The 15,256-nt window shown below is 33.2% G+C and overlaps 1 long non-coding RNA gene across 1 annotated transcript; it reads left to right on the top strand.

Annotated features, from left to right (window-relative positions):
• Window positions 1–1,400: 1,400 nt before the first annotated feature.
• Window positions 1,401–8,423, top strand: LOC126822316 (uncharacterized). Its single transcript, XR_007680764.2, has 3 exons — window positions 1,401–1,510; window positions 4,463–4,606; window positions 8,053–8,423. It is a non-coding gene; the product is annotated as an uncharacterized LOC126822316 (long non-coding RNA).
• The last annotated feature ends 6,833 nt before the right edge of the window (window positions 8,424–15,256 follow it).

The raw sequence follows: 15,256 nt of genomic DNA, 5'->3' as shown, positions 1-15,256 counted from the left end.
TGTCCTTTAGGATCTAAATATATCGTATTCTAATGATAAGAACAAGTCGGTGTTTTTTTCTCTGGATAAGTCAACACTGAGAAGATTATTTCTGCAGTCATCAATCCTCGCTTCCCATCAGTATTTTAAGCTAAACATTACAAACGATCTTTTTCTGCGATATTTCCACATCCTTTGTGTTGAATTGACTTCGCTGCCTGCCACTTCGCCTTGAAGGCGTCTTAATAATCGAAGACTCGAAATGGATGGACAAAGCGCTTTGTCGATAACGGGTTTTGCCACCGTTATGTAGACGATGCACATACGGTGTTCGACGGTGCGTGAAGTAATTATCATCCTTGGATAGGCCCAGTTTAGATGAACATTGTCATCAAACCATACGACGTTAGAGTTCGCATTCATCTATAAACAGTTATAATTACAGTGTTAAAACCACTGGCTTCGCATTTCTCCCCTTGACATATTATTAGTGTTCAATATTTCATTATTACATTTTAAATGTGACAATACAATGGATGCGATTTATTCAAAGAACTATATAGACCGGAATATATTAGACTCATAAAATAGTTCTTATTTACCTTTTTGTTTTGGGATTATTAGAAGATCAGTGATGTTGTGAAATAGTTTCTAGAAACTAATAAGTTATTTTTGTCCCCATCGTGAAAATTATTATTCATTCCATTCGCATTTTTTCTTCATCACCAAGGAATAGTTTTTCTTTATGCCAATGGAAAATGGTAATTGTGACCAGCGGCCATAGAAATGTTGGCTTGTTCGTCAGTAAGCCGGCGTGACGTTTTCTTTTCTGTCTTGGATGCAATAGTCTTCAGTTTCTCTGCTTTTCTTGTCATCTCACACGTGTTCGGAAGTCATAGTAATCTGAGTTGAGGTCGGTTCCTGCTGAAGGAAGAGTGGGAGATATTTTAACAACTGAACTATTCAACTAAACCAGTGAAAATATGAGGGTAGCTAAAACTTTGTTTAACCTGTGGTAGGTGATGATAACACAAACAGCTGAAAAAACTCTAATTTTATAGAGAAAGGGGAACTTTAAACTGCGTGTCTGTCATTAATACGATACGTGTACGTGGTGTCTTGCAGAATGGATACCTAACCTAAGGAATGTATATGACTTTGTAAAAAAATATTTGCTTTCCCGTCTCTTATTTTTTCTGGATTCGTATAGAATGGAGAACAATTGGCCTTTAAACAGATAAATATCTGTTATTTAAAGCCATCTCGACTGTTTGCTGCGTGTTGTGTTTCAAGTGATTCTATAAATGGATAAATCATTCCTGGTGGACACTATTGGATTTAAGTAGTTTTTAACTTTACTTTTATGTGCGTAATTGACTAGTGAAGAGCAGCAAACTGATTTTAATTCACTGGCGTCTGAAGGAAAAACTTAACAGAAATCAAATACGTTTGACAGAAGCTCGAGCCACTGAGGATCGAAGAGATTGTGAAAGAAAACAAGGACGGATGAGATGGAAAAACACATTACGTGGTAGGGTGCTAATGTTATACAATTCATTGTAATTCTATCATTGGTTTCAAATCACGGGGGCACTAACAAATCTTTTTAATTAGGCGCAGAAATCCGCCTTTCTTTTGAAGTAAGGTTGCCCATTTCTCCCCATCTGGTACAAGTTAACGATCAAAAGAATGGTGACGATGTTCCTTTAATTAATGAATTTATTGTCACCGTATACGTGCTATAACGCTCATTTGAATCGGATTCTGATTTTCTTTGATATCAGTTTTCAATAAATAAAAGACATCTTAAAACAACTAAAGGGAATTACTAGTTTAAAGCTATACGATATTATTATTATTGCGTCGATGTCAAGTGCATTCGAATTACAGGAGTCCCAAGCAGGAACGGATCCAGAGGGAGCGGGGGGGGGGGGGACTGGCATTCAAAACTCGAAATAATGATATAGACTATACATGTCTATATTATAGACATGTGTGATATCACAATTAATGCTTTGCATCAATGAAATTGAATCACAATGTGATTCTATTAATTCATTATAAAAATCGACGTCAAACCGGGTGTTGGATATTTCTCTCTTTAAAAAGCTCAATGTGTATGTATTCCTACGTATTATTTAGAGACGATTATGGCATCATGCATTGTCAACTATCAAATTTCCTTAACATGAGCCTGGCAGACCCCCTCCTGCAAAAAATCCTGGATCCGCCCCTGTCGAATCCTACGTTTGTGGTATGTTTTCTCAAGATCCCGTTAAATCAATTTTCTCTCGCTTTCGCCAATATTGAATTTGTTCCTATAGATCTATATATGGACCAATTTCGGTCGTTTGTTCAGAGAATGGTTTTAAGGTTGATAAATTTTTGCTAACACTAGTAAGATTTATAGCCATGGGCAAAATAGTTCTAGTAATTGACGACTCGTGCTGTTGTGGCCAGAAAGTTATTTCTTTGGTGCACATTAGAGATGTTGATTAATATGTACACACATAAAATGTTATCCCAGTGTTTTGCTGGTGCAGGGATAGTTTGTGAAAAATGTAATGAATCTGGACTTATATGAAGCTCCTTAAAGTTAAAAGAGTTCTAACAATTTGTGCCAAGCTGGTTTTTTAAACTTTGTGGTAGGGACAGGAGAGGGAGGGTGTGGGTGTGTGTGTGTGTGTGTGTGGGGGGGGGGGTTGCTTGTTGGGACATTTAAATTAGTCATAAAATCGAACCCCAGAGTTATTGTTCTTGCCTCCATAATTATTTACACTTTTTACATAGTTATTGCTCCTGTCATTGAATCCTTGGGAGCACGGTGGCTAAGTGAGTAAGATGCTGGCTCGCTAGCCTGGAGGTCGTGGGTTCGATCCCAGTGTTGGCCAAGAAAGTTCATTGGGATTTTCCACCGTGGTTTCCCCATGTCAGTGGTGCAGGACAGGGGGCCTTACAAGGACAGCTGTCTAGTCATTTGGATGGGATGAAAAACCAAGGTCCTGTGTACACATCAGCGTGCACGTAAAACCACTTTTGGAACCACTTGAAGTTGAAACATGGCAAGATTCAGCCAATTAAAAAGTTCTACACAAAGTTCTTCAGGCAACAGCAAGTAAGATTCAGCGCAGCAAAAAACATCACTGAGAAACTGATCAAGTTTGTAGCCAAGCATTATCAGCCCCTCTCTCTCTTATTGACAATGACCATTTTCGGGAATTGGTAGAAGCCCTGAATCCATCCCACAATTTGCCGTCAAGAAAAACACTCAAAAAAAGAATGGAAGAAATCTATGATGCTGTTCGTCCCTGAATGTCAAATCAGGGATGACCCAAGTCAGAAGTTAGCCCTGTGACCACAGCTGTATGGACATCAGATGAACAAAATGAGTCTTGCATTAATTTAACCGCTCATTTTGAATCACCAGATTGGGAGATGGTGGCTAAGACTCTAGAAGTGAAATCATGTCCAGGTTCACATACCTCGGATAAACTAAAAGAGCACCTGACGGAGATGGCAGATGACTGGAGTGTGGTTGAGGTCCGCGTCTATTTGTTGCGATGCCATGGACGACCGAGGTCTTGTGTACAGATTGGCAGTTTACGTAAAAGATACACTGGCAATTGCTAAAATATAATCTTGAGTATTGTTCACTTGTCACCAGAAATTTCACGAATTACATAATTAATTAGAAATTATAATAAAATGAATATAAACCACTTTAAATAAATTTATATTAAGATTTGAAAATATTCGAATAGTATTCGAATACTCGAATACAAATTTCAAGACCCAACGAATATTCGAATAGTATTCTTGTTCGAATATCCGAACACTAGTTAAAACCCATTTCATTTCATTGAATCCTTGTAAACACTCCAAAAGATCAAAGTATTATTTAGATGGAGTAATACAGCACACTATTGCTTCAGTCATGTACAGTTGTATTTTTGGTGGCCTATGGTGCCCCACGGCTATTGGTCGATAGTCATAACGTATTATATTTTATGTCGTTTTTTTGCAAACTTCGAATGATTCCGTGATTACACTGTACGCTAAATAAAATCCAGACGATGTGTTTGAAACTAAATATCTCAACCACAAATTTGCTTTGTATGAATCAACAAATGATTCTGTGATAGCAGTTAGTGCCCCACCACAATTCCCACCTACTTCACTTCATCACTTGTCTGCCTGTTATTACGCATACAGCTTTTTGTGTACAGCCACATTTACCCAAGTGGGTAAAACAGGACAAAACAGGTGACCTGTTTAATACCATAGATTAAGGTTTTTGTATTGACCTCAAACATTTAGGAGCAGAACCAGATTTAGTTGCCTTAAAGTTCAGTGAAGTTTCTGAAATGTTATTGGCATATATTGCACTGCCGTAGACAACAACTGCCATAGTGGCATTCATTAATTCCGGGCTTCTAAAAAATTCTTAATCTATGTAATATTATGAATTATTTTGTTATTACAGATGAAATCTCATTGTGAAAGAAGTTCAGCTTACATGGCGAGTGGTCACAGTACAAGAAGCGTTAAAGAAAATGGTGACCAAAGAGTTCGGTCTCCCAGAAGAGCAAATATTTCTTCATCCAGAACCAATAGGTATCTTTCACAGGTATGATTATTTTCAAATTTGATATATGAGGTAAAATTTTACCTGAAAAATCAACCTTAATAAGAATAGGATCTTACAGTAGTGTTTGGATTGCCAGAATCAAATCTTCTGCTGTTTATAGCATATGCCCATTAAACCATGCCTCTAAAAGTTAAGTTACCTATAAGTTACTCATATAGTATTTCATGGTCATAACTTTAGTTAGAATATATACAATTTTAATGTCTGTTATTATTATGTAATTAAGCACATCTGAGTATAGAAATCTTCATAAAGGAAAGACTGACTTGTATGAATATAAAATAAGAATGGTGTTAGGGATGTGGGCAGGGGAGGGGGGGGGGGATATAAGCAATAGAAAGCAAGTATTGCATGGCCATAACTTTAGTTCAGACTGGTCGATTTGAGAACTTTTTGAAATATGATATATTTTTTTATTAAAGTAATTGAATAGTTTAAACAATATTTTATTCAATGAAAAACTGGATTGAGCAACAAGCAAAAGCCTATATTAAGTTCTCTCTTTTGATCATGCATGATGGTCTTAAACTAAATATTTAACTTTGTTCTGGCATGTTACGGATTTTAAAAGAGTTAGGTGTGTAATCTAGATTTTTAAAAGGATATCTTTAACAACTTCACAATTAAGCAACTGGATCAATAAGTGGACCCCAACAAATAAAAAAAACATGGCATCACAGTCTTGTGTGTAACATTTGGCTGTGTCAAGTTTTTAATAACATTTTAACAATGCTTAGCCTAGGATATCAACTAATTCAATATTCAGAGGTTAATCGAAAGGCTTGGGTCCTATTGTCAGGGAATTAAGTTCAATTGTCAGTGTCTTGCTGAGCTTAAGTTGTTCTATGATGCCTGGAATTGTTCTAGTGGAATAGAAAAGGTCTTATTGTTGACATCAAGAGTGATTGTACCATCTGCCAACATGTATTTCTTTACTAATATCATTTTAATGTTTCTTAAATTAATTGCATACATCAGAAAAATATTCAAGCTTATTTTTTTAAAGATCTGTTTCTATGAACATAATTAGTTCATCTGTTGGACACACAAAACATTTCAACTATTTTAATGTTTCTTAAATTAATTGCATACATCAGAAAAATATTCAAGCTTATTTTTTTAAAGATCTGTTTCTATAACATAATTAGTTCATCTATTGGACACACACAACATTTCAACTATTATATATCATTCACAACTTGTTAGCTAATAAAAATTTGGATATAAAAAGAGATCTTATTAAAAAATCTAGGAGAAATATTGGTTATTGAAGTTAAAATTGTGTTGAAGATTGCTTGGAGAATATTTCTTTAACTTTTAATACAGATTTTTAAATAAATTAGTGTTATTATTGAATGTGGTGAAGCCGTGTTAAGACATGCCTCTGGTTAATAACTTTACCCAGGGTACCAGTTTCAATTAACATAAATGTATGCATTATTAGTAATATATTATAGCAGGCAATTGAATTTTACAGGCTATTAGAATCAATTTTATGGTTTTAATGATAACAGTTACCATAAAAGCTGTACTCTAGTCAAGCTTTAGTGAATTGTGATTATTTATTTAATGGCCAGATGGTGGTTGGTTTAAGTCAAAGTTTGAGGGGATGAACAGGCATTGTCCAGTGTTAAGATAGTACTGTTATAGTTATTATGAGTGGGATGAGATGAAGGGTTGAAGGGTCAAGATGAACCAATAATACCAACAGTTGCTAGAACCAGATATTCTACAGCTGTTTCAATGAGATTATACTGATGGCAGTTTCGTCTTCAATAAACAAAAGAGCAATCTGAATTAAATTATCATCATACACAGTTTTATAAATCAGGGTAGATATCAAATGGAAATATCAATAGCTATAAATTTGTAAAATGCATTAAGTATTTGTTATACTTCTAAGCCATCGTTTTAAGTGTACAAAGTTTGTAGTTCTTTATTGAGAAGTTTAACGAATGCTCATTAAAAATACATTACTTTAAGTAGGTCAATGCTTGGATTTTTGCTAATTAGATTACTTTGAATATAGTATTATTCAAAATTAATTAAATTTATTTTCATGGTAAGAGTGATAATGCCCCTTTAAGGTTATATATCTGAATAATGGACATTAAATGACAGAGTTTACCACATTATCATTTCATTTCCACACCTTTGTGTGAGCATATAATTCAATCTAACCATCAGAAACAACCATCACTAAATCTGTGGTATTGGTCAATGTTCTTGGTGCCATTGTGTCCAATTCCATGTGGTCAGGACTTTCATTTTAACATGATCATAACCGAGTATCTACAAATAGAGCCAGATGTAGCCATATTTCAAGACAATTTGATTAAATTATCAAAGAAACTATAAAGTATGAATTAAAACAATTTAAGATATTGGACTATACTGTAAAAGCTTCCCTTCTTTATTTAGATTGTTGAAAATCAAAACCATAAAAATATGTGTTATTCGATCATATTCCCTTTTTCTTTTTGAAATTCTGTACCCTTTTACGAAAAAGGTCAAACCATTTATGTCTTTAATATTAGCCCATGAAAAATCTACCGGTACCTTAATGTTCTTATTTCCTATAGATGTCCTTCAGCTAGACAAGTAATGCCATACGTAATGTGTCCTTAAATTAATAATATCCACGCAATTTACTATTAAACTAATTTGAGTAGACTGATTAAAGGTAATCATCCTTTAAGCCATTATTTACAGTTTGTCGTAAGCAAGTCTTAATTTGGAACTAAGAAAATAAGTCTGGAAGTCTTCCTAAATTTGTACATGGCACAGCATCATCAGATTCCTGCTTAATTTGTGAAAAAAAACTTCCTGCTTAAAAATAAATTATTAAATTTTCTTTGCACCCAATTATTTTGGACATTCGATTTCTGTCAATTTATAGGCTACATGCATATAAACCTCGCGATTTTTTTGTATTATTATTATTTTGCCTTGAGCTTATTTACTACCAGTGTAATATCACTGTGAATAGCTTATTATAGACTAAAATCAATCTGTTGTATGTAGCTAGAAGGAAAAATTTGATGTGTTGTGTCACATAGTCATTATAGATAGCATATAAACAGCCTGTAAACATATATTCACAACACTCACATAATGAAATATATGATGAGTTAGCCTCAAGCCTACTTATTTATCAAGTATGTGTATCTCAAGTCCACTTACTTACCCCTATATCATTCATTTAATGTGCAGACAGGACGTACTCTGTGTATACTCATTGGTTTTACTTACTAACTGGTCATTTTTCACGGTTGTCAATTGATTAATACAAGGCAGTCATTGTTATTTTACCTTTCATCTGATCCTCTGACTATCTGACAGTGATTTACCAGCAATAATTTATACCCATACCTATTAAACCCAACACATGTTTTCACTTTTGTTCATTTGTCTTTTTTATGTAGAGAGAACAACTCTTTGCCGAGAACAATTTTGGTGTCAGATCACCAACACCTCTTCATGTAGTTCTATCAGAAGACAGCACAAACCAATATTTGAACCATTCCAAAGAAACTTCAGTGGATAAATTTCACAGCCCCAAAAAAGACCATTCAAAATTGAATGAAATGGCTGATTTTAGATATACGATGAATGGACCACCATCATATATTGGAGACAGAAGAAGACATTTGTCAAGGATGAGTGAAAAGTGTCCACCACCATCAGCTCTGGAAGGTTCAACAATACCACAATCTCAATCACCTCCTGGATTACGTACCACACAAAGTGGTGTATGTTGTGAACATTGCAATAATTGTTTAATAGATTTAAAACGTCAAGCTCTCAGGATTATGTTTCCAGTAAATTCACGGGGTGAACCTCGATTACCTTTGCACGTAAGTTATTCATTTTTTTAAAATTAAATTTAATGATCTCATTGGCTAAAATCAAAAAGTCTCCTTCATGGAAATATAGGTTTAATTTACTTTGTAGATTATACCTTTATCCGCCAGTTTGGTCCTGTAACTCTCGCTTGTGAAGCTTTACATACATTCAAATTTATTTGTGGAAAATATTACTTACAGTCAAAATGATGGAATCTTCTCATTCTTATGAAGAAAATAACATTTGCTACGAGTATTGCAAATTTCATCTAAATTTGGTATTCAAAGCATAAATACAGTCTGCATTGTATAATATTTCTGCTGTATTGAATGTTTTCCTTTGTTTAAGTGTTTAATTTTATGTAAATGAATAATTATAACACATAGGCCTCTATATGAGCAAATCGGGTAGCATAATAAATGTGGTAAGGTGACCAAATGTGATAAAATTGAATACACAGGAGACTTTTTCTCTTGAAAAATTAAAAAAATTGTGTTTTACCCGACAGACTTTTTTCATGAGAACTCTCAAGCACAGCATGGAGCTGCTAATGGGACAAATTAGTTTTAAAGTTAGCCATGCTGTGAGGAAATTGTAATATTACTCATAGAATTGTGTAATTAGAAATGGGTCCCATTGAAAATTAGGCGTCATTGTTTCTTTACATGGGTCAAAGATGTCAAAAAGCTTTCTATTGATATTAATGATGGTTATCAATTACATCAGTGGGAGGGAAGAGAATAGATTTTAAAGATTACAATAGATGAGATCTAATTAAAACATTTAGATGGCATTAATACAGTATTAGAAAATGAAATAACTGAATCAATGGACTTGTGGCATGAAATAGTAGAAATTAGGATTTATTGTGTTATGGATGTGTTTTGTTATCTGTTATTTGTATGTTTTCAGGTTTTTATGATTTATAAAACAATAATCATTTTCCTTATTACTTAACAAAAATAAGGATTTGAAAGTGTTCTTTAGATAGTAGGCCTAATCTAAATTATTAAAACAATAAGCATAAATTAAATGTCATTTTGAACATGATGTTTGTAGATAGAAATCAAATATTTGTCAGACATTGACTAACAATTTTAGAGAAATCAAAATGGCAACACGAAATCAAAAGAAATCTATTTCAGTTAAAAAGAATTGATTTGAACAATTATTCAACCGATATATGCATTTTAATGAGACTATATTCTAGAATTTTGTGATTATACCGAGTTTGTGTACATGTGAAGGTCACTGAGAAGATGCACCCATTATTTGGATATTTATGGAAATTTAAGTTTTTTCATCATGAATTTGTGAGCTAAAACATAACATTGATGAATAGCAATTTCTATTTTAATTTTATTTTACAAAAAGGTGAGGGTTTGTTGATTAGGATTAGGATTTTATATAATCATTTCTGTTAGTTTGTGACACACATTTTGTGTTTTCATATGAAAATATTTTCGTAATGCATGGATCATTGATCTAAGGTGTAAAAAAATTGAAATGTTAATTTGATTAATAGCATAGATAAAACTCTAATATTGGATAATCAATTACATTCACCCTATCCAAAAAGTTTTGTTCCTCCAAGTTACCCTTGAGCAGAAGAAGTTTTATTGCCATTAATTATGTTAAGATTACATAAAATAGAATACCAGTGTAACAATTAATCCATAGACAAAATGATATCCACAATAAATCATAGATTAATGACAGCTAGATTGAATGTGACTCTTTTGCCTAAAGCAATAAGTCTAGACCGAATTAGTTCAAAGGTATAATGTAAGCAAAGGATGTCTGCTGGGATGAAAGTCATCTGATCATAATTGGGATCCAATTTATTGTTTTCTTGTTGACCTGCGACAATTAACACTTTAGCAATTGCTTTAATAAGTTTTAAATTAGTGAAGGTGAGACCTCATGTATAATGTATGACTTAGTCCATGCTCATTTGCATTATGGTCAGCTGTTGGCTTTAGTGGTAATATTTTGAGGGTGACCAGATATAATTTAAGATATGATAATCAATATCATTAATCTGAATTAAATGAAATGAGACAAAACCACAAATTGTGTTTCTAGTATTTTCTGATTAGAATATTCCTGAGTTGTGGTTGAAATAAAGACTTCTGCTCACCATGACAGATGGTAAAGTTAGTTTTGTCCCAATGAGACAGATTTTTTATCTCTCATTATATTTGTCATGTGCTCTGTGGAGAAGATTTTAATTTTTATATGCCTAATGGTGCAATTGGTGAATTAAATGTGACAGTTTAAGTTGAGAGATCAGAAATTTATGAATAATAAGTGAAGTATATGTCGCCTTTTGTCTCAAATAAAGGTATTGATTCAAATTCACCATTAAGAAATGACACCAAATTTATTTAAATTGTTGAAGAGAAACGATCTGTGCATTTGACTCTTACTCTGACATCATGCACTGTCAATTTTTTTAATGATTTTTTTTATTATAAAATTCCCTTTAAAGACAGATTTTTTATACGCCATGTGGACGTATATTGTCGTCGCCCCAGTTTGTTCGTCCGTCCACAATTTGTTTGTGGACACTCTACAGGTCACAATTTTTATCCGATTTCAACGAAACTTGAAATATAGCTTTATCTCCCTAAGATTTCGGTTCCTTTCGATATTGGCATGTATCAGACCATAACTTCATGGATTTTGGCCCCTGATTGTACGAAAAATCACGTTATTAGCTTGTGGACACTCTAGAGGTCACAATTTTGATCCGATTTGGATGAAACTAGAAATGCATGTTTATAACCCAAAGATCTTGGTTTCTTTTGGTATTCGTGCAAATCGGATAGTAACTTTCTGAATTATGGCCCCTGATTGTACGAAAAATCGCGTTTTGGGCTTGTGGTCCCCCCAGAGGTCACAATTTTTATCCAATTTAAAAACCGTTTTAGTATATCACTGTTACACCATAATAAAAGTTGAGTTCGAATTTCGTGAAAATCGGACCAAAACTGACGGACAAAATGGCCCCTGCTTGTACGCGAATAGTGTAAAAATATTGTATATCAAGGTTGTGGACCCTGTAGAGGTCACAATTTTAATCTGATTTTGATGAAACTTGAAATGTAAGTTTATAACCAAAAGATCGCGGTTCCTTTCAATATTCGCTTATCGGCCCGTAACTTCCTGAATTATGGCCCCTGATTGTATGAAAAATCAACTTTTTTTAGGTCACAATTATTATCCGATTTCAAAAAACGTTTGATTATATCACCGTTACACAGTAATGAGGGTTGAATTCGAATTTCGTAAAAATCAGACCAAAACTGACCTACAAAATGGCCGCCCCTCGTAAAAAAATAGTTTAAATATCTGGTATATCAAGGTTGTGGACCCTCTGGAGGTCATAATTTTGTGCCGATTTTGAAGAAACTTGAAATGCATGTTTATAACCAAAGATCTTGGTTGTTTTTGATATTCACGCATAGCCCCTGATTGTACGAAAAATCGCATTTTTAGATTGTGGACTTTAGAGGTTACAATTTTGATCCGATTTTGATCAAACTTGGAATGCATGTTTATAACCCAAAGATCTTGGTTCCTTTCGATATTCGCGCATATCGGATTGTAACTTCCTAGATTATGGTCCCTGATTGGTCGAAAAATCACATTTTTAGCTTGTGGATTCTCTAGAGGTCACAATTTTTTTTTTGATTTTAAAAAACGTTTAGATCACTATTCCACCATAATGAAGGTTGAATTGGAATTTTGGGAAAATCAATTGCTGCTCTTTGTATGCAAATTGTATAATAAGTATGTAATTCAAGTTTATGGACCCTCTAGAGGTCACAATTTTTATCCAATTTTGATGGAACTTAAAACATATCTTTATATTCCAAAAATCTCAGTCCCTTTTGATATTTGCACATTTCAGACCATAACTTTCTGGATTATGACCACTGATTGTACAAAAACTCGTTTTTGTTTTTAGCTTGTTCTCTATCCATCTCTTGTAAAATGTGGGCGTATCCTGCCTGGCAGCCACTGGTTTATTAATATATACATATAAGTAATAAAAAAAATCAACAATAATTATGATATATATATTGTCATGTTCAATATATGAATCATTTATGTCAGAATCAGATGACTGTCACATGATTTTGGTTAGTGAACAGAATACAATATTGAATCATTCTTAAGCCAATTACTGTACGGATTAAATATGCTGCAAAAGAAAGTTTCTAGTGAACTGTAGAGCATCACGCCTTAATTCTGTGTAAATTGTATTCCGGTACATTGATTCTGTTCTCTTTAACAGAAGAATGACACAATTTTATAATGAATCATGTTATAAATTTAATTTGACGTCATTAATTATTCTTCGAATTTACACAAATCTGATCAGAGGACTCTTCTCTTAAGATATGGCTCTTCTCTTCTTTTTGACAAGTTGAAGTCGATATAAGCCTTCTTGTATTTAAACTGATTATAAAGGATTCAGTAACTTGGGACTAAAAATAAGTATTTCTACAAAGGCAAATATAAGAATAAAAGCTCATATAAATCACATGAATCTTGTTTTAAGAAAGTCACCTCTACATTTAATTTAACTACACAGAAATGAAATAAAACAGGATGTAACGTCCTACTTTTCTGCTTCAACCGAGATAATGAAGCATACGCTATACAGTGTGCTATAAGGGAAATTTTGCCCTGACCGCAGCCTACTCTTACTTCAAATTCCAACTGTCAATGTCAAGGGATCTTTTACATGAATGCCAATGTGTACACAGGGCTTTGTTTTTTTGCCCATCTGAAAGACTAGGAACTGTTCTCTGTCCTGCACCACTGACGAGGCAAAACCACGACGACAAATCTTGAGGAGCTTTCTCGACAAACACAGGGATCGAACCCGGAACATTCAGGTTCGGGAGCCAGTGCCTTTCACACTCCCGTGGCAATTTACTCAAAGTATTTAATCTGAACTCTTCTGTTCATATTGACAAAATTGAATATTTACCACACTATATCCCAAACTATATCTCAGTGTGAATACAGCCTAAATTATAGCTACTCTGGCTAAGTATTTAGGTTAATAAGAGAAGTAGCTAATAATATAGATAGTTTTTAAGTTAATCTTATTATTGATCCCTTGATAGCAGGAATTGTAGAGACTTAATTGGTCACTTACACAACCTACATGTATTGTTCAGATGACAGCAACAAGGAGATCTTCAGATAGAAATAGCTGAAATGTCGTGAAATGATGAATCTAAACACTAAGACTAATCTGATTTGATCTGTTCAAAATGAAATGAAAGAAGTGAGGTCTTATTGCACAATTACTTAGAATGTGGGTTAGTTAGATTGAAGTTGTGTTGGGTTTTCCCTTTGTATTTAAAATGATTAATGTGGGGGAATAAATTTGGCAAGGTAATAGTCAGACAAGCTGAAATTCTGATCAGCGGTATAGTCTATAGTAGGCATGTGACAATATTCCATTGTATGAATGTATTGTGATATATTTTGACTAAGAAATATATATAGTGATACAATTTCTGAAAGTCAATATATCATGATAATTTAATGAATAATAGTTTTTTTTCATATTTGCAAATATTTCATTCTTAAATTGTTAAAATCACCTTACAATGTCTTTTCAGATGGAAAAGAAAACAATTCATTGCTTGATTGGTGTTTATTAATATTAATATATCACTACAAAAAACTGTTCAATATATTTACTGACTTAAATAAAAATAAAGCCCAGTTCAAGTTGTTACATGACCATTGTTCATTTCTAAATAATTAGAAATACACATTACGTTGATGAAATACAAATTATTAAACAATCTTCAGTGTGCATAAATATTGCATTGTATTGCAATATTGTTTTCAGCTGTAATATTCAGCCCTAGTCTATAAATCTGCCGGTTCCATGATTATTCTAAAACAATATTGCCTCATGCTGTGAGATTGTGTTTATGTATCTCAGTAATTGCTGGATTAGATAAATATGAAATGTTTGGGTTTTTTAGATACTATAATTACAATACAATAATCGTGTGTCCGTCTAAAGATCTATTTTGATATCAATAATTGATTGGGTCTTAGGTATTGGAATTCAATTTTGATTCAGTCGGTTTCTCATTAAAAGTTAAAGTAACGATGCATAATTTGTATTTTTTGGAAAATATCAAATTTCTCACAGATTAATCCACGCTAATATGTTCTAATTGATCACCAGTATTTAAAGATGCATTATGTAAGAGCTAGATCCTTCTTGTTATTTAATTCATTGATTAGACATTTACCATATTCGTATGCCAAGCCCATAATACACTCTCTAGATCATCGAATGGTTTATATTTTCAATGCATTTAAACACGATTGCAATGACAATCAAGACTACACTGTTCTTTAATCGGTTGTAACTCCACTCAGAATGAAATAATTGGATGGAAATTTTCAACATATTCCCTTTTGATTATATATTTTTAAAATGTTATAGTGAGAACTGTTAGCTCTTTATAGAAATCTTACATAATGCATTTTTAACATTCAATTAAGAAAACAGAATGAAAATAACACTGCTAGATAATCACATGTTTTATTGTGTATTATAATAACTACTGGGCACTGCTTTCTGAAATTTTGTGACTTTGTCTCCTATACATTTTTACACGTAGTGAAGAGTTCGGTATTCATCTGCTTCCCACATGCAGAGTTCTGTTACATGCAAATCAGACCCAACGCTTGAAGGGAACAAGGGTCCAAACAACTCACAGTAGGGATTTT

Source organism: Patella vulgata, chromosome 5 (genome assembly GCF_932274485.2).
Source record: "Patella vulgata chromosome 5, xgPatVulg1.2, whole genome shotgun sequence".
Taxonomy (NCBI): domain Eukaryota; kingdom Metazoa; phylum Mollusca; class Gastropoda; family Patellidae; genus Patella; species Patella vulgata.
Note: the sequence above shows the minus strand (reverse complement) of the source record. Positions and strands in the feature narration are given on the sequence as shown.